Source organism: Mustela erminea, chromosome 12 (assembly GCF_009829155.1).
Source record: "Mustela erminea isolate mMusErm1 chromosome 12, mMusErm1.Pri, whole genome shotgun sequence".
NCBI classification, from domain to species: domain Eukaryota; kingdom Metazoa; phylum Chordata; class Mammalia; order Carnivora; family Mustelidae; genus Mustela; species Mustela erminea.
In genome coordinates this window covers 49,654,909-49,680,470 of record NC_045625.1, presented here as the reverse complement: position 1 = coordinate 49,680,470, position 25,562 = coordinate 49,654,909, and the positions used below count along the sequence as shown (strand labels likewise).

The 25,562-nt window shown below is 44.4% G+C and overlaps 1 protein-coding gene across 1 annotated transcript in view; it reads right to left on the bottom strand.

Moving 5' to 3' along the window:
* SAXO1 (stabilizer of axonemal microtubules 1) overlaps nt 1-25,562 on the bottom strand; it is a 102,399-nt gene that overhangs the window by 29,032 nt on the left and 47,805 nt on the right. The window lies entirely within an intron of this gene.

Genomic DNA, 25,562 nt, shown 5'->3' with positions numbered 1-25,562 from the left:
GTGCCCTAGTGGGTAAATCGCTGTGGCCCCAAGCCCTTTGAGGGATGCTGCAGCTGGTCTCCCAATCACCCAGCAGTCAGGGTTCAACACCTGACCTGACCCTGCGCTGCAGGGCTGTGCACTAAGCCTTTCCTAGTTAGCTGGTACCTGGATCAACTCAGAATGTCACCTTTCCAGATAAGGGCCATCACACGGAGCAAAACCCCCTCAGTTCTGAGCTCGCTCCATGCCACTGGCTATGGAAACCTGTTGCACACTGAAAGCCTGGCTCATCCTCGGGTCTCGCCTCAACTGTTGCCCCCACAGAAAGACTTCCACTGGTTATCTTCTACCTAAGATCCACCCAGCAGCCTTCCCCTGGCACAGAGGCTCTCTCATCCCAGCGCGTGCCTCTCCCATCACCTACTGCTCGCGGTCATTGGCTGGTCTGCTGGTGAGCCTGAGCACGGTCTCTTGTCTCTCAAGCTCAGCACCTTCTCTATCTTGCTCACTGCTAGAGTCCCTTATCCTGCCTGGTACACCGCAGACTATCTGCCAATGAATAATTACTGATCAAATGACAAGATATGGAAATATATTATTAAATAAACGTGAGGTCTCTTTACACAACTAGATGAGAGAAAAGAATTCGAAGTTATAATTCATGGCAAGTTTTCCCATTTTGTACACATGGTAATAAATGAACCTTAGGATTCTACTTACCGCTGGAGAAAGGGTGACCATTGGAGCTCTCAAAACCTAAGCAGTCTGTCAATTATTCATATGCCACAGACAACTCTTACCAACCAGCTGGGGCACCCCTTGTCTTCAGACATCAACACAGCCACAAACCCACACATTTGTGATTTCCAACTTCCTTCCACCAAGGAACAGCACCGAATGGCTTATTTTTAAACTTTTTTTTTACGTTGATTTTAATTAGAGAAACAAAATATACAAAAAAAAAAAATACACAGTATTCTGGGACAGCACATGGGGGAAGAGAGAGAGAGAGAGAGAATACATCACTGTTCTCATCTAAAGCATTTTCCAGGCAATGGTTAGCATGCTATTTATTCCTGCTGTTAATAAGTTCCTCCCTCTGTATCAGTGTTTTCCTGCCACCACTGTTGTTACCAGTACTTCTCTTCCACCTCCCAGACCCTAGAGAAAACAATCAACACCTGTTGGGTTCATACGGCTAGTACTGCATATTAACAAGTACCTTTAGAGAGAACACTCTTTGCAGGGCACCTGCCGGCTCAGTCGGTTAAGTGTCCACACTTAGCGGAGAATCTGTCTGCGAGTCTCTCTCTCTCTCTCTCCCTCTCCTCCTCCACTCTGTAGTCACTCTCTAAATAAATCTTTATAAGACAGAGAAAGAGATCCCTATATGATTCTTTTCTCATTTGTAGGTTTGTGTATCAGAAAAGCCTTAGGATGGCACAAACTTGCCACATTCTTTTTTTTTTAACATTTTTGTTTGTTTGTTTGTTTTTGTTTTTAAGTAATCTCTACACCCAACATGGGGCTCAAACTTACAACCCAGAGCATCAGGCGGCACAGGCTCCACCAATTGAGGCAGCCAGGCACCCCTACTTTTTATTTTTATTATTACAGAAGTACTACTGGTTCCCAATATTTTAGATTTTCCTAATTATTGACAAGGAAATCTTCCACATAAATATGCCACCCTGAGGGTACAAATTTCAGTGCTAAATACACTTAATAAAAGTTTAGTTGTTCTTTTTCAAAATGCATGTTGTTGGTATTTCATAGACAAAGATTATTGTGTGTTTAACATTTTATATATTTAATAAAATGGGCCCTAATCATGGCTACATGAGTCAGTGAGTGCTTTCATCTTCTGTTCACTCAAGAGATAATTGTGTTTGCACAGTAAACAAAATAACCGCATCCCATGCTATGTAAACATTAGATATCATTACCATTCCCGTGTTCACCATCAGTCCAATTACCTGAGTTTTCAATCTGAACCAATTAGCACCCTATCATTTTAGGATTCCTACAAACCTCAAATCAAAAGCCAAGAACTGCTGCCTACCAAAAATACCTCTGCCAATCTATTTTGTTCACCCGCGCTCTGAGAAAAAAAGTCATGACTTTATTAAGAATAACTTTGATTCAAGCACTTGCAATAAAATCGACCCCACAGGCATAGCAATATTTTCCCTCTCCAGGGCCCTTGTTTTGCAAACCAGTAAAACTTTGTTTTTATATAATCCCCCCTTTCCATAAGGTTACTTTTTTTGACTTCACACTATAAAGACTTATTCCTCAAGAAAAATAAATTTCATGGCAAAATACTACATTGTGATTGGTATTGTGAGAGGGGATTTCAATAAAGCAATAAGCTTCCACTCAGACACTGATGTTCCTTGAAGTGGAATGTTTTCTGTCTATAGGGAGGGCGGCCGGGTTGTTCTGAACTCGTTGCTAGTTAACTAAAATCTGTCTCACTCTGAAGTACCAAAGACTCTTAATTGAAAGTAAATGTTTCACCACCTGTCTGCTCCTAGGACCCCCTCCTTTGCCTTACTCATTAACCCAAAGCCCTGAGTATCCTCTCAAGTCACCAAGCACGGTATCTCCTCCTTGTCGGTCTGCCACCTTTTTCCCAAAAAGGGAAACACTTCAATTCTTAATTTTTAGTGGGCCTAGGAGTGATTAAAGAAAGTGTGTGGAGGGAAGCTTGAGTGGCTCAGTCAATTAAGCAGCTGCCTTCGGCTCGGGTCATGATCCCAGGGTTCTGGGATCGAGTCCCACATCAGGGTCCCTGCTCCATGGAGAGTCTGCTTCTCCCTTTCCCTCTGCCTGCTGCTCTCCCTGCTTATGCATGCTCTCTCCCTGTCAAATAAATAAATGCAATCTTAAAAAAGAGAGAGAGAAAGAGATTGGAAGAAAGGAAGGAAGGAAGGGAAAAAGAGTGTGGAATCACCAAGCTTGGGGTATTTTTTTTTTAAGATTTTATTTATTTATTTGACAGATAGAGATCACAAGTAGGCAGAGAGGCCGGCAGAGAGAAAGAGGGAGAAGCAGGCTCCCTGCTGAGCAGAGATCCCAATGCAGGGCTCAATCCCAGGACCCTGGGATCATGACCTGAGCAGAAGGCAGAGGCTTTAACCCACTGAGCCACCCAGGTGCCCTCCAATGCTCTTTTAGATGGTGACCTGTTTGTAAACAATATAGCATCTATGGATAGCAATGACTTCTCTTGCCTCTACCATGGTTTCCCAGACTCCCCCGAGTTTAGCCTAGTGTGGGCAGGGAAGAAGGCTCTCCTTCACTCCGGAAGGCAATGCACATGGCAGAGAGGGACTTTGGAGGCAGGAAGATCTGGTTTCCAATTCTAGGCCTGTCACTGACTGCTTGCATACTGTTAAGGAGCCTTTTTTTCCTTAGTTAATGTAATTCTTCTGAGCTTCAGTTTCTTCCCGATCTGTAGATAACTTCTACTTTGTAGGATTATGTGGATTAAATCAAATACTGGAGATAAAAGGACTAGCCTAGTCCAAGGCAAGCAGTCTGAAATTAATAGGCTGTTTATTGAGCAATTACTATCCACCACATGGGCTAAGAGTTTTATATGTTATCCCGTCTAATCCTCATAGTAATGCCACAAACAAGACACTATTATCCCCATTTTATAAACATGAAACTGAGACATGGGAGGTGTGATTTTGCTCAAGGCCACACAGCCAGACTGCAATGAAATCAGGACTAAAACCCCAGATCTTCTGCCTGATTCCAAAGCCTGTGCCCTTAATCACAGCCATATACTGTGTGGTTTCAGGGGAGGCCAGCCTATACCAAATACCTCTGGTTTCTGGATGCCCGGGTAAATGTAGGGACAGCCCAGTTAATAGGCTGCTCTTAGACCTGTCCCTTCCCCTTCACTACACTCAGAATCTTCCAAGGCAAGACACACTCCTCTTTCCCAAAGACCCTAAAACTATTCTGAAAGAAACCCACAAAGACATACAATTCCAAATACTCTTTAAAATTCTGACCCTTCCATTGCTTCTTAACCTTGGGGCTAAGATCAAGTGCAAAACTCTGACCTTTCCACAGATCTTTGATGTCGTCCAAAGAAGAGCAAATCATTCAAGCAGTAACAATAACAACCAGGAAAACAAAGAACATGGAACGCCAGGTCCAGAGGACCCATGAGATCAGCCAGCCCTACAGCTTCCTCAGGCAGATGTGGACGCTGGGACCAAGAGATGCTGAGCTGCTGCCTGAGGTCACACAGCTGGTCAGCAGCAACGTTCAGCCCACGTCCCACGTCACCTCCCACATAACTGACTTCCAGTTACAATCCAATGTAAAACTCAAAGTTCACACTCTTTAAGGATTTACAGCCCATTTTTCCTTTTTCCCAGTAGTTAGGAGTCTGTGACCTGTCACAGCTGCTGTGTGAGGGAAGAAAACAGAGCAGAAAATGCATTCTTGGGTCTAGTAGCGGAGAAACTGCCAAAGATCAGCAAACCTCCAGTCATAAAAGTCACATTCCACGCTGATAGTTCAGAAAGAGTCCAGGGTGTCTAGAATAACAAAAACTTGAAGTTCCTAGAGGCAGGATCTTCTCAGAGGAAAACCCATGTCTCTGGAATGGTCTCCTTCAACATGAGCAGCTCACAAAGCCAACCCAAGTAATCTCTGCTGATAAGTAAAGCCAGCGCTTTTCCTGAAATGCATATTATCTACTTTGAGTGATTGAAAAACTTCCAAATTGTTTACTAAAATTTCTTCTTTCCTCTTTATAACATACCCAGAGAGCCAAGGACAAGTGAAAATGTTTTTATTAACAGATACATGGGACCATTTTTGAACATAAATAGATATATATTTCATGCCGATGTTGAGACATAAGGACTCATACTCCCTACCTACCTTTTCTATACAGATCTTTAAAGAGTCAGAACAGGGGAACCTGGGTGGCTCAGTCAGGTAGGCCTCTGACTCATGATTCCAGCTCAGGTCATGATCTCAGGGTCGTGAGATCAAGTGCTGTATCAGGTTCCATGCTCAGGGCAGAGTCCGGTTGAGATCCTCTCTCTCCCTTGCTCCCTCCCCCTGCTCACACACAAGTGCTTGCTCACTCTCTAAAATAAATAAATAAATAAGATCACTAAAAAACTCAGAACACTGTGAAAAATCTGGTAACTCCAGCTTATGTTCTGCCCACAGCACTAGGGAAGTGAGCAGGGAGTATAAAGTAGAACTCTTTGGTGGCAACTTGTCTTTCAGCAGATCAGAATTAGAGTGACAGAAGGCAGGTCCAAAACCTTAAATATGGGAAGGAGAGTAAGCAACCTGAAGACCATTTGGTACAAACATGACAGGTGCAAACGATGACCCAACCAGCAGCGCCTCAGAGGCCACAGCAAAGAGAACCTGAGGTCACAACTGAGTTTAGGGAGAAAGATTGTCTTGATTGATTAGCCATGTCTGTCAAGGATGCCAGGCTAGGGAAGTGGGGAAGAGTGGATCAATCAGCCAATCAACAAAAGGGAAGGAAAGAAAGGAAGGGAATACTGGTGGAGATGACCACACACCATTGAAAATGGTGACTGGCTGGAATGACACCTTTGGAAAATATCCAGAATGACAACAAAGCCATAAAAGTATAAACGAACTCCCTAAGAAGACAAAGTAATAAAAACAAGGACAAAACCTTGAAGAGCACTAGGTTTAGGAAATAGGACAAAGAAGTTGCAGGGTGGGGGAGAAAAAAAAACCTCACAATAAAAAGAAAAGTCAGGGGCACCTGGGTGACTCAGTCATTAAGCATCTGCCTTCGGCTCAGGTCAGGATCTCAGGGTCCCAGTTCAAGCCCCATCTCAGACTCCTTCCTGGGCAGGAAGCCTGCCTCTCCCTCTCCCACTCCCCTTGTTCATGTTCACTCTCTCACTGTGTCTCTGTGTTAAATAAATAAAATCTTAAAAAAAAAAAAAAAAGTAAAAAAAATTCAGTGACATAAAGGTCAAATAAAGACTTAAGTGTTCAACAGTTAAATGCCACAGAAAAATCAAAAGACCTGAGGACAGACAAAAAGACATCTCTTCTGTTGACTGAAAATTGCCTTTAGTGCAGCCATGAATTGAGGCTGCTGAAGTGGAGGGAGAAAGACCACCATGCTGAAAAATCTGGTAGCAAAAGTGGCAAGAAAAATCGAACAGGAGCTCAAGAAACGACCCAGGAAGTACCTAAGAATTGTTAACCATGTGATCACCATCAGGAGCCCGTGGACAGAAGTCAGATCATCTCTCTGTAGGTAGGGAAACAGATTAGAAGAGCGGGATCCCTTGATGAGCAAAAATAATTGATGGAGCCAGAGCCTGGGCTGCAGAGGAGATGTGATGGAGGAGGGAAGGTGGACGAGGCTCAGGAGACAAGATGAGAAGGGAATCAGCAGCACCAGTTTGACAGCCTTGACCCAGAGTACAAGGGCACCAGAAGAGGGAGAGCAGATGAGGTGGGAAGGCAGCCAGAAGAGATGTTCAAAGTGTACACAGGGCACTCGGGGCAGGGGGGGTGGAGGGGGATGCTGAGGGACAACTAGAGAAGAATGCAGACCTGCTTCCAGGAGTAGTACGGTCAAGGGCAGGGCCCAAGAGGCCCAGCTGACCCATGTCAGGTGCAGGACTCTCTGCAGCAGAGCTTGGTGTCTCTGGGGAGAGCTGTGGCTTGGCAGACAGGAATCTGAGGGGATATGGCAGGAGAGGAGCCCTGGCAGGCCATGAGCACTCAGGCTTGGAGGACAGAAGGGAAGTCAGCAAGAGCCAGGGGTCTTTGGGAGAAACTGCGGGCCTGGAGAGAGCAAGACAGAATGTGTGCGGGGCTATTCTTCCCCTTGTCAGTCAAAAGGAAGAAGAGTTTCTTCTGCAAAAAAGTACTGACATTAATTGGAGAAACCATTTCAAGAAAGTGCAATTGGTCAGGGCATCTTCAGGAGATACAGGGCAGGGACTCTGGCAGGGGCCCCATGGACCCTTGGAAACAGACACGTGGAAGAGGAGAGAGAAACAGGCCAGTCGCCAAGGCTCTTTCTCTTTCTAACTCTTAGAGAGTCAAGTCTCTGGGGAGGCAGACACCACCTTGGCAACGCTCAACCCAGAACTTCATTCCTACCCATTCCCCTTCACTTCCTTCAGGATTTAGATCAAAAATACCTCCTTCTAGGAGGACTTCCGAACCCCCACATCAGTTCATGTTCACTCTGCTCTTGCCCACATTCACACACACACATGCTGGTAATCTCCTGCTCAAGTCTAACCTGCCAGGGGGGTCTTGTTGCATTACCTTGGTGCATGGCTCCTGATGGGCACTCAATGTATGATTGCTGGAAGCATACAAGCACAGGGCCAGGTATGGTCATGGCCTCGCAGAGAACAATTACAAACGGCTGAAGAGGAAACCCAGCACCTATACTCATGTTTGTTTACCCTTGTTGTATGGCTCTTCCCCTTGTAAACAAAGCCTAGAAATTAGTTTTTAAAAACAAATCTTTGGACCTGTCTCAAATCTCTCTCTCTCTCTCTCTCTCACACACACACACACACACAATTTGAGCTGAATTACAAACCCAGATGTGAAATCTAGAATTATAAATGTTTCCGAAGAGAATATTTGTAACTTAAGGGAAAGCAAAGAAAATAGTAATTATAAAAGGAGGAATTAGTTACACATTGTCCAAGTCAAAACCTGCTCAAAGATACCATTAAGAAAATAAGCAAGGAAGCCACACACTTGGAAACAGCATTTGCAAAACAGATATCCAGTCAAAGACTGAGATCCACAACATATAAAGATTAAATATAACTCAATAATAAAGACAAAAAATAACAACCAAAGATTTGAACAGACACATCACCAAAATGATACACGAATGGATAATAAACATAGACAAAAATGCTTAACATGCATCATCAGGAAAACATAAGTTTAAACTGCAGTAAGATACCACTACACACATACCAGAATTGTTAGAATGTTAAAAACTAACGAAAGCTACTGCTCACAAAGTGAAACACCAATTTTCTTCCATTGTTGGTAGGAATGCAAAACAGTCCAAGACTATTTGGCAAAATACATAGCCATTTCAGGGTACCTGGGTGGCTCTGTTGGTTAAGACTCCAAATCTTGGCTTCCACTCAGATCATGAGTTTGGGGTCAAGAGATCAATCCCCATATCAGGCTCTACACTCAGCACAGAGTCTATTTGGAGTACTCTCTCCCTCTCTCCCTGCCCCTCCTCTGCCCTTCCCCTGGCTCCTGCTCACTCATGTGCTCTCTCTGTCTAATATATAAAAAAATCTTTTTTTTAAATGTATGGTCATTTCTACATTCTGGGCTACCTCCTAGCCCAGCAATTCCATTCCTAGGCATTTACCCACAAGAAATAAAAACCTTTATTCACAAAAAAAGAGTTAGTCAAGAATGTTCACAGAGGCACACTCGTTTTAACCAAAACTAGAAACAGGCCAGACATCCATCAATGGGAGCACAGGTAAACTGTGGTATAATCATTTGACAAAATAGTACTCAGCAAAAAAAAAAAGCACTTTCAGTCACACAGCAGCAAAGAACATTTTCAGCAGAAGAACAACAAATCAAAAGAGCACATGCTTTATGATTCCATTTATGTGAAATTCTAGAACAGGAGGAACTGATCTTTAGTGGTGGGAAAAAATCAGATTGTTGGTTACCACTGGGAGTGAGAGAAGGGACTGACTGGGAAGGAGAATGCAAGAACCTTCTGAGGTATTGGTAATGTTCCATATATGGTATGGGTCTGGGTTGCACAAACACTGGAATTTGTCAAAACTCAGCAAATACCACCTCAAGATTTAGGAATTTCACTGTAAATTTACCTCAAAAGAAGAAAAAGGACAAAAATATCATGCTGCCATTAACGATATGAATGCTGAACTATTTAGGGGAAAAGTCTGCTGATTTCTGTGACTTATTCTGAAATACATAAAAAAAAGATGGGTGGATGGAGGGATAGATGGAAAGATACGTTGATGTTAATGCTAGAATCCGGGCAGCAGATATACAAATGTTCACTTTAAAATCTTTTTAATTTTGTTGGATGTTTGAAATTTTTCAAAATGAAATGCTGGGGAAGAGAAAGAACAAGAAAAGTCTCCAAAATTTTCTAATCTTTTTTAAAGATTTTATTTATTTATTTATTTATTTGAGAGAGAGAGTGCGTGTATGAGCAGGGGGAGGGGCAGAGAGAGAGGGAGAGAATGTCAAGCAGACTCCATGCTGAGTACAGAGCCAACCCAGGGCTCAATCTCAGGATCCTGAGACTACAAATCAAGAGACAAAATCAAGAGTCAGCTGGTCCGTGGACTGGGCCACCCAGGTGCCCCTAAAATTCTCTGATTTTTCGATGTGATCATGACATTGTGGTTATATAAGAAAATGTCCATACTTTTCGAGATGCATAATAAAGTATTAAGGGGTAAAATGACAAGATGTCTTTAACTGGATGAACCAAATCCAGCAAAATCTTAATAATTATCAATGTGGGAAATGTGTACATGGGGTTTGGTTGATCACTTTATTTTCTTTTCTTTTCTTTTCTTTTTTTTTTTTTTGCAGATTTAAATTCTTCTAATGAAAGAAATATTAAAACAAATCCCTAAGAGGTAGGGCCTACATGAAACAAGTGTGTATCTGCTTAAGCAAGAGTTCCCTTGAGGCTAATAGGGCTTTAGTCCAACCACCTGGGACAAAACAGGATTTTGATTTAAGCTGATGATAAGTGCAGAGCCAACAACCTAAGGAAGCTTCCCTTCTCACACTCTGAAATTTGTGTCAGCTGCACTGGGCTTGTTCCCACATGGCCTTTCAGTGTCCTCCAGCCAAAAAGCAGCAAGCTCACATACTTCACTGGAGTTTCACTGTCTTCAAGAAATCTATTAAGCACCCTATGAATTTTAGATGAAATCCGACAGCTGTGCTAAACAAATCTTCCCAAGGCTCTCTTTCAGGCATTGCAAAAACAACCAAAGCCTGTTTAATCTCGATCTTAGAACAATCACTGTCCTCAACCCACCACCACCTCACCCCGACCCAAGATGGCTTTGCTTGCATAGCACTCTGTGGTCACTCTTACCATACCATTAGTCCCACAACATTAAAAACTGCTTAGTGCTTATTTGTTGCCCAGACTAGGCTCCCCTTCTGTGGGGGGTGGGGGATGGGTGATAAGAAGGATATTTTGTTCACTATTATAACCAGCTAAGCTCAAGGTCCAGAACAAGTTGACAAAAATGTTTTTGGATGACTGGATGACGGAACTGTAGAACACATAGTTTACAGAAATTTTCCATGTGGTCTCACTCCTTTTGTGACCCTACAGCTAAGGAAGACAGAAATTACTAACCCCCTTCCCATATCGCAGATGTGGGAGCAAGGCCAGGGGGCTCAAGACTTGGTCAACCTCACAGCAAAATCAGTGGTAAAACCAGGACGAGGGCCAGTTTTGCTGACTTCTCAAGAGACGCTCTTTTCATCATATCTAGTTCCTTTCTGAAGAAAATTCAAGTTAATCACTCAGAATCTGAGACCCTTTTCCTCCCACAATCACAGAGCTTGGAGTTGGGGATGGAGTGGCCTCTGACTTACAATGCTGAAGAATGAACGGTACCCAATGAGCATGGATCTTACTTAGAAAGCAGGGAGAGTCTAAAGTTGGATAAACGCCACTGCCTATAAAACCCCAGATGTTTGGCTTGATGTTTCCACATGTTAAATGTCTCATATAATTAATTAAGGTAGAAAGACAACAGTTTTACTACTATATACCCTGTCAGTTTCCACCAGCTAGCTGACAGCCACCACCGCACATGCATTAATTTGTTTCATACTCTCTCCCTCCACACAGGCGCTTGTTCTCATTTTGCATAAAGAGCCATGAAGGGCTGTGAAAACACAGCCCCTTTCTGGGAGATGATCAGAAACTGGCTAAGAGTACCATGAGCTGTCATCTTTGAGGTCAGATTTCCCCAAACTACAGTAGCTCCTAAGAGACTCCTGCTTCTCTCTCAGCTTCAAGTTTGGGGAAAGAACTGGAAGTTCTGCATGAGTCTGTAAATAAAAGACCAGCCATCAGCTCAGGTGTGCTGCCACTACCTTCTCCCTAACCCTGTGTATGCGGACATCTAGCCCAGCCCTCTTTCAGCTCTGAGTTTCAGCAGGTGAACTAGCAATGGCTTGAGCAGGGCCAAAGGTCCACGGAAGACGCCAGGCCATAGCTGCCTTCCATCTCCTCCAGCACAGCATCCTGACATCCCAACTCTGGGGCTCAGTACTGTCTTTATGTCCTACACAAAGTTACTGAATGGCCTGAGAGTTGTCAAGTGCCTTACAAATTACTGTGAATTACCAGGTACTTCACAGGGTTTACAGACAGACATCCCACAGCCTTGAGCCCCACAACTTGGAGCTGAGGTATCTTTAGCCTCCATGTCAGATTTTCAATGCCAAGGGCTCTGTCAAAGTCTCCGGGGACTCTTCTGTCTCTAAACACAAACCTGTCTCCTGCTATGGATATTGGAGGAGAGATGGCTTCCGTGCATTCTCTCCCGCCCCAGACCTCCCACCAGAGACCATTTCCCACCTGAGTAGCCACAGAAAGGAACACTTTGTCCTGCAAAGCAGCATGTGGCCGAGCAAAACATGCAGGCAGATCTGAATCTAGTAGTCAATGCCTCAGTTCAGACAGTGAGAATTTTCTCCACCACTCGCTCATTAGCTACCAACCTGATCATTAACTCAACATTCCCATACCCCACTGCTGCTTGCCTGAATTCTGGAAACCTTTGGAATTTCAACTGATAGCAAAATTTCAACAGCTATTCTAACCCCAATCAAAAAAAGATTTCCTATTGCTAATCTGCATTTTTTTTTCTCTCTGCCTCTAAGGAGCTTTTCAAAATTTGAGCCAAATATCCTATAATGTCATTAAAGTGAAAGAAAAGTAATTTCAACAATGAGTGGAATGACGGTAGAAAAAATAATGCCTTATTGCACTAAATTTATTCCTCCGTGTAACATAAATATTTTTAAACAAGCATTTGATTCTTAGGGACTGAAGTCACTATTCAAGACACCCCTTTCCCCACCCCCCAAAAAGCAGAAGGCTGAATTTTGAGTTTACTTATTACCACAGCTGAGCGGCTGTAACAAAATTATTTCATTGTGTTGTGTGCTCATAATTCAATATGTCAAAGTCGTCTCTGATTTCGTTAATGATTCTTCCCTATTTCTCAGATGTTTGGCTTAAAGGGAAAATTTTTAAGTCACCTCTTTCCAACTGTACTCTTTCAATATATTCTTCTCTCCAGCAATTAAAGTTTACTGCTAGGAACTTTATATGGATTGTGTGAAACACAATCATTCAATAAAATATGTTATCATATGTGTTAACAGCAACACGCTTGCTTATCTCTGAAGAAATATCCTGCTTTATATTGACTGCCCAATAAACAATAACAGAAAATTCAGGTTATGCTTTGTTACTTGACAAAAACCACAAAGATTCCTGGCAGAAAGAAACCAAGTTGCAGAAATTGTTCTTTTTTTTTTTTTTTTTTTTTTTTTGGTTTATATGTTTTAGCTAAAATCAGAACTTGTTAAACCCCTTGGGCTTCTGGAAGAATGCAGAGGATTTAAAGAACATTTCTTACTGGACCTCCCAGATGCTGGCAAAGGTCTAGGGAATGAGGAGGTGTTAGGAGAGAACAGACAGATCTACACACATGATGGGTGTTAAGTCCGTTCGTGATTTCTGGTAGAGATAGCCCTTCTTTACAGAAAAAGAAAATTCACAAGAATAAAATTCTTGGCTCTCGAGAATCTTTTTTCGTCTCCCATCACAGAAGAAACAAACACCAAACAGTTCTATCACACCAGCTGACAAATGTGGCCTTTGCGTTTTCCTCATAAAGGTATAAACTGCATACTAGATTTATACACTTTCAAAGGTAACAAGATGAGTCATTAACATTTAGAAAGCACTAGTATTTATTAAGCACCAAGGGTTGGGCACAGATCTTAAGTCTCTATGTGTAGCATCTCACTTAATCTTCACCACAACCAAAAGGCACAGAAAACACTTCAGACCTGAGGTTGTGGGCCATGCTGCACCAAGACCCCAGAGGCCACAAAAGTCCAGTCATGAGGGGCGCCTGGGTGGCTCAGTGGGTTAAAGCCTCTGCCTTCGGTTCAGGTCATGATCCCAGGGTCCTAGGATCGAGCCCCACATGGGGCTCTCTGCTCAGCAGGGAGCCTGCTCCCCGCTCCCCCGCCGCCTGCCTCTCTGCCTACTTGTGATCTCTGTCAAATAAATAAATAAAATCTTAAAAAAAAAAAAAAAGTCCAGTCATGAGAGCCACACAGGGGCATTCATAAGGGAGAGGACCAGGGTCTCTATCTCTGACCCTCTAAGCAGCCTAAGGGGGGCAAGGCTAGACATCCCCCCACCACAGCTTCTAGCAAATCCCATCCTTCCTCATATTCTCCAGTCTTTGCTCTTGCCTGTTCCTTTTTCTCTTTTTTTTGTGTTCTCATTATGTTAAGTCTCAAATCCTTCAGGATCAAAGGTGGAGACCACTTCCAACCCACAAGACTCTAGGAGGCAAATTCCACTGAGAGACACAGTATCAGCAGCCCCGGGTGCTGGTTATTTTCCTCTGCAACCAAGGGTAAAGTCAAAACCCCTGCCCAGAAGCCTTCTCACTGACGCCCCCCAGCTGCAAGGGGAGCTGCAAGTCAAAGGTCTGGCTTCTTGGTCACCATAATGGACAAAAGGCAAGAGAGATGGAGTTTGGAGAGTAATCTGAGCGGCCACCAACAGAATCTGTTCTCAAGAGGATTCTAACAAAATAAGGTAGGTTTATGCATTGTCCCCATAGAACAGGGAGTTACCAGATTAAGGGTTAGGGAAAACTCCAGCGGGAGGAATAACAGGTTTTAAGGATCCACCAAACTGAAATCATGCCTGTTTATTTACACTATCAGAGGGGAATCACTGATTCTCAAGCACTGGCACCTTTATGCCAGCAACCAACATAGATGCCATGCAGTCACACATCCCAGTAGGGCTGAACAGGATGTCATGGAAAACTGCAAGCCAAATGCAATTTCAGAAGACACATAGGTGCATGGGAACTAATTAGTCCAGATTATTGCACCATACAGCTCGTGCACACACAAATCTTGGAAAAAATGAAGCAGCCGTAGCTCAGATTGTGCCTTGCACTTGTTCTCATCGCCTCACCTGCTGACTGAACGTGAGCCACACGAGGATGTGCCTGGTGTGCTGGCTACAGAGACAAGCCTCATCCTGCCGACCGACTCCAAAACAGGGTTTTATTCAGTTCCTCTGGCTGTGTGAGCAGATAACCCCATGCTGGTCCGTTCCTGTGCAGCCTTCCCAAACTGTTTTCAAGAATGTGAAAAGATGCAGAAATCGTCCTAGACAGAGTAGATCATTTGGTCTTAACTATCCTACCCTCATTATCCGATAATCCTGACCGACCACTCACAAATTAAACACTGCACAACAGTACGTATCTCTGCTCCTTTGCTTGTTCATTTGCCCATATACGGATTCATTCCCGCAGCCTTCCCAAAGCTCCCGCTCCACGCCATGCACCGCGCTGGGTGTTCAGGTTATATACATATTCCCTGGTAGAAGGACACATGTATTATTTCCTTTTTTTTAAGATTTCATTTGAGACAGAGTATATGTGCCGAGGGAGAAGCAGACTCCCTGCTGAGCGGAGAGACTGATGCAGGTCTCAGTCCCAACACCCTGAGATCTGAGCTGAGCCCGAAGCAGATGTTTAACCCACTGAGCCCCCCAGTCACCCAAGCACACATGGATTACTTCCTATCTTTAGTTCTTGACATTGGCGCTCAGAAAAAAGAGGCCGTTGTGCCTCATGAAGACATTGGTGCCAGTGTGCACAAACAGGCAAGAAAAGCAGGTAGTAAGGGTTGGAGGAATGGAGGTAGCAGATAGAAAAGGCAGTCAGAATAGTTAGGAAGATGGGTCACATTGAAACAGGAAGTAAATATATGAGAATAAAGAGCCAGTTTTCTCACTCTGAATAGGGATTTGTAAAGGAAGTTATAGAAACATCTGAGGTCTTAGGTTGGAATTGGTAGTATTGGCATAAACTGATAAGTATTTATCCATATATATGGATAAATACTATAAATATATATATATTTATATATATATATATATGTAACCTATATTTTCTAGTTCTCTGTGTATGATATATATATACACATTTACAGGTAGGGGTGTGTGGGTGTGTGTGTGTATACAGAAGCAATGAGCACAGTCAGTAATCAAGAGATGTTGATTTCAGGATTGGAGCAGAAAAAATACAAATGAGCCTGAAACAGTTTGTGTCAGGAAGGAAATGCTTAATAAATGATGGGCCTTTGTCAAGAGTACACAAAGGACCAGCTTGAGGGAGCTCAACTTGAGAACAGTTTGAGGATTAAAATGGTGGTTAATGAGAGAATCCACTGGGTTAAAAAGAACCATGGGTCCATACTGAAACATACAGATAAATGGAGAAGGGAGTGCTCCTTTTTAGGGCAGAAGCAGTATATACAATAGAAATGAGGGAAACTGACCATCCCTAGTTGGTCACCATGGTGGTGGATGCAGGTGGGGGTTCACCACGGATACTGAAGCTGATGGGTGATGTTTTGATGGGGAACAGGATAGTGGTGTGATACCAGAATATCTTCCCATAGGCATCAAATACAAGGGAAAAATTGGTGACTTCAGTGGAGACATTGGGCAGATCCCAGACAATCAAGGTTACCCCCACCAGTGATAAGATAAGCTGTTGTATGTCTCTTGTCGAGATGCACCAGGAAGATCTCAGCAGCATTTCTGTGGTTTCCTCCCAAAAGTGCCCAGCCTGAGTCAACTCACAAGAAAATATTTGACGGATTCAGGCAGACACAGCGAAAAGAGGAGGAATGATTCCAGGTTAAAGGATACTAATGAGATGCGATAACTAAAGGCGGTACGTGTTCCTAGATAAGATCCTGGACCAGAAAAGAAGAGGAATTGTTTGAACACTTGAATCAGAAGGGGGTGTGGTGGTTCCAGGGTGCTTATTGTATCAATCATGACCTCCAGACTGGGATCGCTATACCTTAATGCAGGAGGAGAGGCCCTTTTGGGACAGTATTAGGGGTGACGAGTCATCATGTCAGAAAGAAGTGTGTAGTGTATGTGTCCACATTCATATACAGCGGGAAAGAGAGGGGGACAAGACATTGAGGTGAAATGTTAACAACAGGAAAACCTTGGTGAGGTAAAGGGGATACAGAATTCTTTGTCCTGTTTTGGCAACTTTTTTGTAGGTTTCACACTATTTCTGGGTTTTTTTGTTTTAAAAAAGTGCATTTAAGAGGTCACTGGTCCTGAAGTTATATTGACCTGAGCTTAAACTCTTAACTCAGTAATTTATCTGATCTACGACCCTCAAGAAATAATTAGAGTTTCAGTTACAGCATTAAAAAAAAAAAAAAGTTAATTCTTACTGCACCTCCATTTTTTTGGTTTTTTGGTTTTTTTAGATTTTATTTATTTGAGAGAGAGTGCGCATGAGCAGGGGGAGGGGCAGAAGGAGAGGGAGAAGCAGACTCCACACTGAGCAAGGAGCCCGATGTGGGACTCGATCTCACAACCTTGGGATCATGACCTGAGCTGAAGGCAGACACTTAACTAAGCCACTCATGTGCCCTGTACCTCACAGACCTGGTCTATAGATAACCAATATTTGTAATTATCATTCATTGAGGACTTACTATTATGTGCTAATATTTTAGAAAGACTAATTCTAAACCATTCAATAACCTGGCCTAAGTATTAGGATTCCCAATTTACAATATGAATAGCCTGAGCCTTGGAAGAAAGGACAACTCTCCTCAGTTAGTACAACAGGAATCAAACCAGAAACTCAAACCAGAAGGTCAAACCAGCAAGAAAGGCTTCAAAACACCACCCTCTTTCTACTCCACTGGGCTCCCAGGAAGGACTGTGCTTCCCAGTGTGTCCAGGACACTGGGAAGGAGCTCAGTCAATGGTCAATTTCCCACCAAGTAGACTAGCAAGAGAGCAGTCGTACGATTCAACAATTATAACATGTTAAAAATATCCGGTGTATACAGATTGCCCTGAGAACCTGGAGAAAGAGGTGATTTTGTGCAGTGTGGTTTGGGGGCAAAAAAGTGAGGAGGCTTGCAAAGCAGGAGAACTTGGGTCAATGCGGAAGGGCGAGGAGGCAATGGGGAAGCAAGGTGGGCCTTCCGCAGACACAAAGCCATGTCAGCGTGATGGCAGGGGTGCTGGAGGAGCAGTGCATGGCAGGGGTGCTGGGGGAGCAGTGCATGGCAGGGGTGCTGGAGGAGCAGTGCATGGACAGAGGACGCGGGCTGGGAGTGGCCAATGATTCTGGGCAGAAACCACATCATGAGTCTGGTATGCCATGTTTAGAAGTTCACACCTTGTCTTCTTGGCTAGGGATGAGGCAGCACAGCGCCCCCAGCCCACCCTCCCACCCCACCCCCCACCTCTCCCCACACGTGTCTGACACCACTAATCACAGCACTTCAGGGCACGCATCTCAGACATTCTCTGCCAACCACCCGGAAGTGCCACCTAAAAAAGAATCATTTGCCTTCCCTGCTCAAAGCAATGAGAAGTTCACAAGATTGGCGGCAGGCGGCTGCCAAGAGTGGCCCTGTGCTGAGCCAAGCTGGACCAGGAGAGCGGTGAGTGCTGATCAAGAAAGAGCCTGCAGTCACCATGAGAGAGGTCAGGCCACTGCAGTAGCCCTGAGCGAGATACAAATGCAAGACACACACGCCCGTGACGTCAGAATTAGGTCAAATGCCACGCTTTGGTCTAGTCACTGTCAGAAGGCATAGGATGGTGGAGAAAGCATTTAAAGCATTCCTCACTGGCGTCGGCGTGGCTCAGTCAGGTGTCTGCCTTTGGCTCAGTTTATGATCCCAGTGTGCTGGAATCGAGTCCTGCATCAGGCTCCTTGCTTCTTGCTCTCCCTGTGCTGCTTCCCCTGCTTGTGCTTTAATAAATAAGCATTCTTCAAACAATAAAATCCAGGAGCCAGGGCCAGCTGAAGGTTGTGCCCAGGGGCCAGTGAGACTGTCTGAAGCAGGGATAAAGCACACAGAAGGAGAGAGATGAGAGCTGTGCTCTATTCAGCAGTACATACACTAAAATGGAAAGAGATGTGAATTTCACTCACCTTGAAATTCCATGACAACAAGTTGCAAACTGATCCCAGCAGAACCATAATACCTAGGTGCCCTCCAGCTATGAGTGAATCCCTGCAACATTTGGTGCTCAATGGAAGATTATTGAAAGGTGATTAGTCTCAGTTTCCATGTCTTAGGAAAAGATATGTGATATTTAAGTTTCAACACACACACACAGAGACAGACCCATGTGTGCACAGGGACATAGGACACAATTAGGAAGCATTCCAAACCAAGATGTGGGCAAGAAATTGGTTTGAGAAACTGCTGAGCGCTTGGTATAGGAAGAAGCACAGGATAGAACGGGTTTCCATCTCTTGGCCAGGCCTCTGTTTCCTTGACTAAGATGAGAGGACCGAACAAGACAATCCTTTCCAACGTAACAATGCGAACTCCAGACTTGCCTCTCAGAAGAAAATAACTGGGAAATGTGGGGATAAGATCTTGAGCACAGGAAAGTCAGGCTATATCCTTCTCGAGTGGATCTGCTGAGGGTAGCAACTCACATCCAGACCCTTGGTAATACGACTGAGAAAACTGGAAACACATTGTAAGTGGTGGCCTGGGGAGTGGACAACATTCTGCTTTAAGATGCAGACTGTTTTTGAAATAAAACTTTAAAACGTGTCATAAAAAGCAACTATTCCTCAGGGGCAAGAGTGGCCTAAAGTGTCTTTGATTGTAACTGTGGGAAAGACTTTCATCTGCGCTCTTTACGAGGTTAATTGTAACTCTCCCCCAAGCTCAGAAACCCTTTTCTGAAGCTTGTGGTTGTAATCTTACACTCTGCATGATAAACCTTCATTTTTCAGCAGGCACATTCCAAAACGTTAACGCTTATGGCTCAGAAAGCAGTCAAATGAGCACAAGGTGAGAAGAAGCTCTCTTTCCGCCAGCCCACAAGCATGCATAAGTGCAGACACACACACACACACACATGCACGCACATCCACGCACTCAGCCTGCTGACCTCCAACTACACGCAGCCAAAGTCCTTGATCTTCTGGATTTCTGCTGAGTGATCCAGCGTCACCAGAAAGGACACCACACACCCACACTAATGGGAGGCACCTGGCACAAAGCCCGGCACACAGTAATCCCTCAAGAGTGCTTCACTGCTATCGCCATCATCTTATCCTTTTTATTATTAAAGAAAGAAGTTTTTACTATTGCTGATGAATTACGACTCTCATTAGTATTTAGCACTAAGCGAGGCGTATTTCCTCCAACAGAATAAATGAAGCACCCCTACAGAATGGCACTGTGGTTGCCTTCTTTTAAAAACAGGCATGAGATGGGAACGCCTGGGTGGCTCAGTCGGTTAAGCATCTGCCCTCTGCTCATGTCATGATCCTAGGGTCCTGGGATCCGGCTCCTTGCTCAACAGGGAGCCTGCTCTCGCTCTGTCTGACACTCCTCCTGCTCCTGCACTCTCTGACAAATAAATAAAATCTTGAAAACAAACAGGCATGAGACAGACACCATAAATTTATTGTCTGGACAGATGAAGAACCCCACCATGTTGTTTTTTGACAATTCTCTGATCTACAAGACCTCAACTGGAAACTCTGGTTCCTACTTCCTTCCCAGCTGCTCATAGGAGTTAATCCCCTGCTATATTCCTGACTCCCCAAGAGCAGGCTAATAAAAATATGTTATCATTTATTTATCATTTACCACTTGCCAGGCAGCATGCTAATAGCTTTTCTGCTTATGAACTTACTTCATCTTCTCTACAGCCCCAGGAGATGCCCCTGCTGTTCTTCCCACCTCCCCATCTGTGTGAGGTGTCTGAGGCTTCGTGAAGGTAAACCAGCTAAGGTCATTCATTCATTTCAGGAGCTACGTGGCTGGTAAGGGATGGAACGCAAACTTGAAGCAGGTGTTTCTGCATCCAGTGTCCAGGTTAACATTTTCTACTCAATTATAATCACTTTAAAAAGAGCTCTTAACTTTAGGGGATTCTTGATGTCCCAGGAATTCTATGGAATATGGTGTGTGCATATACAAATTTACCTTGGAGAAAATCTAAAACTTTTACCGTATTCTCAAGAGACTTGAGAATATGTCCCATCCAGGACTTATAAGAGTAAGCAGATTCATCTTTATATTCTGTACACCACTAGCATTCTTGTCTCTGGCACCAAAAAGCTAGGTCTAGCGCATGCTGGGTACTCTACCTGCTACCAAAGTGGCCCAATTCTCTCTGCTTCTTTCCTCAGTGACTTCCTCACCTAGGGATGCAATGCAAGTTTTTGAAGCCCTGTTCTTCAGCAAGAAACATACAAGAGACCTCCATTTGCGTGGTTTTCCCACAGCACAACCTTTCCCATTGTTGCATTTCACACCACACATGAGGAAAGAGCAAACGGGACCCCATCCTGCCCTCTCGTCCCAGAAAACCAGACATCTGCTTGTCCTGGCTCGCAGAGCCAGCCAGCTGAGGACAGAAATGTGCTGTCTGGCAGAGCACACCTGGCTGGCCCTTCCTGCCTGAGCACAAGCTCCATTTTCAGGGTCAGCTGGCAAATAACCCTCCACTGTAGAGACAACCTCACTTTATAATAAAGGCAATTGGGCAGGGGGAGCTTTTGAAAGACACAGACTGATTTTCTGTCTGCAGCTTCACTTACAATGCTCTCCTTTCCAACAGAATCATGTGCAGTGGCTATAAAAATAATCATTATTCCATTCTGGGCACGTCTGGGTACCCAGGCACTGTTCTAGACGCTTCTACCCATCATCCTACAGTCTGCACAAATAGCTGAAGCAGATATGATCAATATTTTGCAGATGGGGAGCCTGAGGTCCTATTACAAGTTAGATAATTTGCTCAAGAGCTGAGCTCTAACCTTGTTTTGGGCTGACAATATTGATCCTTACATGTCCCTCTTTCTCCACGCTTCCACATTCTCATGGAACAAAAATTACTCATTTTTAGAAGTCTCCTCAAGTTGGAAAATAGGAAAGACTTCTTAAGACATCTTAAGCATCAGTTCACAGCACTCTACTAAAATGGGATGGCACAGAATTTTTGCTTCTTATCCACCACAAATGAAGTTGGGGAAATTAGTGTATTTCTTTTTTTTTTTTAAAGATTTTATTTATTTATTTGAGAGAGAGAGAGATCACAAGTAGGCAGAGAGGCAGGCAGAGAGAGAGGAGGAAGCAGGCTCCCTGCTGAGCAGAGAGCCCGATGCGGGACTCGATCCCAGGACCCTGAGATCATGACCTGAGCCGAAGACAGCAGCTAACCCACTGAGCCACCCAGGCGCCCAGTGTATTTCTTAAGTCTACTCTGGATGCCTCATGAAAACCCGTTTTTTGAATGTCTACTCTTCAATCACCTTCAACAAATACAGATGCAAGGCACTCAGCTAGACAGTATGGAGAGATCCAAAAGAGGTAGTTCCACACCCCTCCCCCATGAATATGCCAATCAACAGAGAGATTAATACACAAACTGTTCAATCAATTACTAAAACAAGATGAGGAAAACTTCCCAGCACACCGACGGGCCTAGGAGAAAGAAAACATAAATACGCTTGTTTTCATGAAGCAGGGGAAGACAGGAAGGTGTGCGATCAATTCCGACTTCACAGGAAGACAGCATCTGGGTGGAGAATGGGCAGGCTTGAATATGTCAGGGGTGAGTGGGCAAAAGTGAACAGGAGTGTCTACAGCAAACAGAAGAAGCCGAGCAAAGGCTCAGGGAGGAACAGGCACAGCGCGCTTGATGGGACGGTCCACTGCTCCGCAGGCTGAAGCACTTGGCCTGGGGATTGTGCAAGGAAGAGCTGACCTATCTACTCAGTTCAGTGAAGGCAAAGGGGAGCTCCAGGAAGGATTTTGGATTGAGAGAATAACCCAATCCACTCCATTTTCCATGAAGATTAATCTGGCAATAGTGTGCAGACTGGAGAAGAAAGAGTCTAGAGGTAGGAAGAGCAATCACAGTTGTCTGGTTATGAAATGCTGAAGGCCCACACCAGGTATGGAGACCATCAGGGGTTCACTCAAGAGCCATTTCACCAAGACTCAGTGACACACCAGATCAGAGGAATAAAAGCAAGCAAATCCCTCACCAGCCAAGGTGGGGCATCAGAATTTGAGAAAGAAAAGGATGTCCGTTTCTTTGAATGGATGGATTCTGACCAGCTCGTGTTTACACTTCAGGATTAACAAATTGGAATCATCATCAAGTTGAATTTTCAGGGTGGCACACACCCTGGGTTTTCCTAGAGTCCTGTTCATGCTCTGAGGTTGCCGAGCTCCCTCATACAGCTGTGTTCTGGCACCTTTTGGCTTAAATTGTTGGAATCAACAGGAGGAGCTGAGGCTTTGCTCGGGAGTGTGTGTGTGTGAGCACGCCAATGATTTTGAGTACAGGGGGACGCGACATACGGTTTGTGGTAGGTCATGTTTGGAATCTGTAGTCTGAAAGGAAGCTTTAGGAGATGAAGAAGTCGAGTTTTAGCAGCTCATTAATCCTCCAGACCCACCGAAACTGGTGTGTGTGGCTCACTAAACACCCATGCTCGCAAGGAAGGCCTGGCCTGAAGGCCAGTCTGGTCCCAGCTCCCCAGCCTGAGCCACAGTGGGAGGATGGGAAGGGGGCACTGTGCTTGGGCTCAGAGAAAGCTTCCACCCCGGCTGGCCCAAACTTGCCTTGTAAGATTTTCCAGACACACGAGTGCTCCTCAGCTTACTGGCAAGTCACTCCCTTTTAAAATCCATATTTTTCTAACATTAACAACACTATATTTGATTTGTGGGAGGAGGTATATGTATAGTTTTTATGCCAAAAGCCAAACCCATTATTGAAAAGTTGGAAAGTATAGAAGTGTAAAGGGGTGGGTGGGGGGGATCAGTCAGGACTCTATGACCCATCCACCAGTTAACATTTTGGTATATTACCTTCCAGTCTTTTCCACCTGCATTTTTAACATAGTTGAGAGATTTTCACCTTTAAAATGCAGTGATCCCAGTAGAGCATTATCTAAGAGCTAAGGAATAAATAGACTTATAGACTCATGAAATTCAAATCTGACCAGCCGCTAGCCCAACACCTGACAGCAGAGCAGGTGACAAGTGTAAAACCAACTTCAAAGTCTTTCCTAAGAACCTCGGGAAATGGATATGATGGCTTCTACCAGAAATCACTTTAGCAGAAAATCTTGTCCTCCATGCTTTCTTTGTGACTCCTCACGAGTTCTTTGTGACTGTGATAATTAAATAGCTCGTTAATGGAAAAAAGGGAAGGAGCAAAGAAGACACCAGCCCCCATTTGCAGCCATCAAATACCCTGGACTGTTTTCCTAACAACACGTTCCCAGCTCATTATGATTGTATTTCTACAACCCCTTTAGCAGGTAAGCAAGGCTACCACACCAATTTCCGATCAAGTCTGGAAACTGAGGCACATACAAGGCAAAAAACATATCTAAGGTCATACAGAGAGCTGCTGGCAAAGCCAGGACTGGAACTCAGGTGTCCTTCACCCTCCCTTTCCCAACGGGCCCCCAGACTAGACCCTCTGAAGAAAGTACCAGGGACGCCTGGGTGGCTCAGTTGGTTAAGCAGCTGCCTTCGGCTCAGGTCATGATCCCAGCATCCTGGGATCGAGTCCCGCATCTGGCTCCTTGCTCAGCAGGGAGCCTGCTTCTCCCTCTGCCTCTGCCTGCCATTCTGTCTGCCTGTGCTCGCTCTCTCTCCCTCTCTCTCTCTGACAAATAAATAAAATCTTTAAAAAAAAAAAAAAAAGAAAGAAAGAAAGAAAGCACCAGACTCAAGCTCCTCACACAGAGTCTGGAACCCTCTCTGAGTCTGTGTGAGGCCAGTCATTTTAGCTATTTCACTAAGGCATGAAACAAAAACAAAATCCACTCTCCCTTTTTTGCCCCCAACATTTCTCAAATGTATTGTCAGAACTGATATTCACAAGTGTGTGTCCTCACTCTTGAGCCCCTGGGATGTAGTAGGAGTTCTACCAAAATGCCATCACAGCTAGTCTTCCTGGCAACTTCACAGTGAAGAGCGTAAGCCCTATTTTATAAGTCTTTTTTAGAAAGAGGAACTCAGCAGCTGGCCCCAGCTCTTATGTTAAGTGCCAGAATCGGAACTCTCATTCAGCCTTGCCCAACTCTCCAGTCTTCTCCTCTACATTTTGCCACACTCAAAGTTGAGGGGCCTTTAGCTCCTGAAGATTGAGTGAGCTAGACTGTCCTCACCAGGGAAGGAGGAAACCCTATTCCTGATCCAGGGGGCTATGAGAACCCACCAAGGGGGCCAATATGCAGGGCAGACCCCTCTCACTTCACACCCTGTAACCATCACTGAGGCAGGTAGGGCTGCATTCCGAGGACTCAAGATTCTCACTCCCCAGGGCAGCCTGCAGGGTGGGGATACAGAGCCCCATCCACCCAGCTCAACCCAAAGTGACCACAAGCTACAAAATTAAGAGGTCCAAGAAAAATAAAGCTACAACCTGCTCCCAAATTTGGAGAAAATGCAAACCTTGTAACATGATATGCCAAGACTAAGAAAATGAACCTGAGGAAACCTCACTTATAACGAAGTTGAAGAAAAAAAAGGGGGGGGAGTTAAGGGGCACCTAGCTGGCTCAGCTGGTAGAGCATGTGGGTCTTGGTCTCTGAGCCTTGAGTTTAAGCCCCGTGTAGGGTGGAGAGTTCACTTACTTACCTACTTAATTACTTACTTATTTAAAATAACAGAGTTGAGAAGTCAAAAGGGGAAGCTCTGGTGCCATACAACACCTTATAGCTAGCTCTTTGCAGACCAACAGGAAGAGAGGTACCTTGCATTCCCAACAAAGAGACGCCTAATCTTTACTTCCCCAGATTTTCTTCTTGCCTGGCAACAGCCCAGCCAATGAGAGACTAACACAACTCATCCAATGAAAAGCCACTACACTTCAAATTCTCAGGTTATTCCAATGAACTTTTTATTTATAACAGGCTTCCCAATGTCCCTCTTTCCTCTACAAAGGAGCCATCCTCTGGTCTGGGCATGGTTCAGTTGGTTAAGTGGCAGACTCCTGATTTTGCCTCAAGTCATGGGGAGATTGAGTCCTGTACCAGGGCTCCAAGCTGAGCATGTTGTCTTCTTGAGATTCTCTCTCTCCCTCTCCCTCCACTCATGTGGGTCCTCTCTCAAACAATAAGTAGATAAGCAAGCCTTCCTCTCCTTTTCTCTGGACTTGC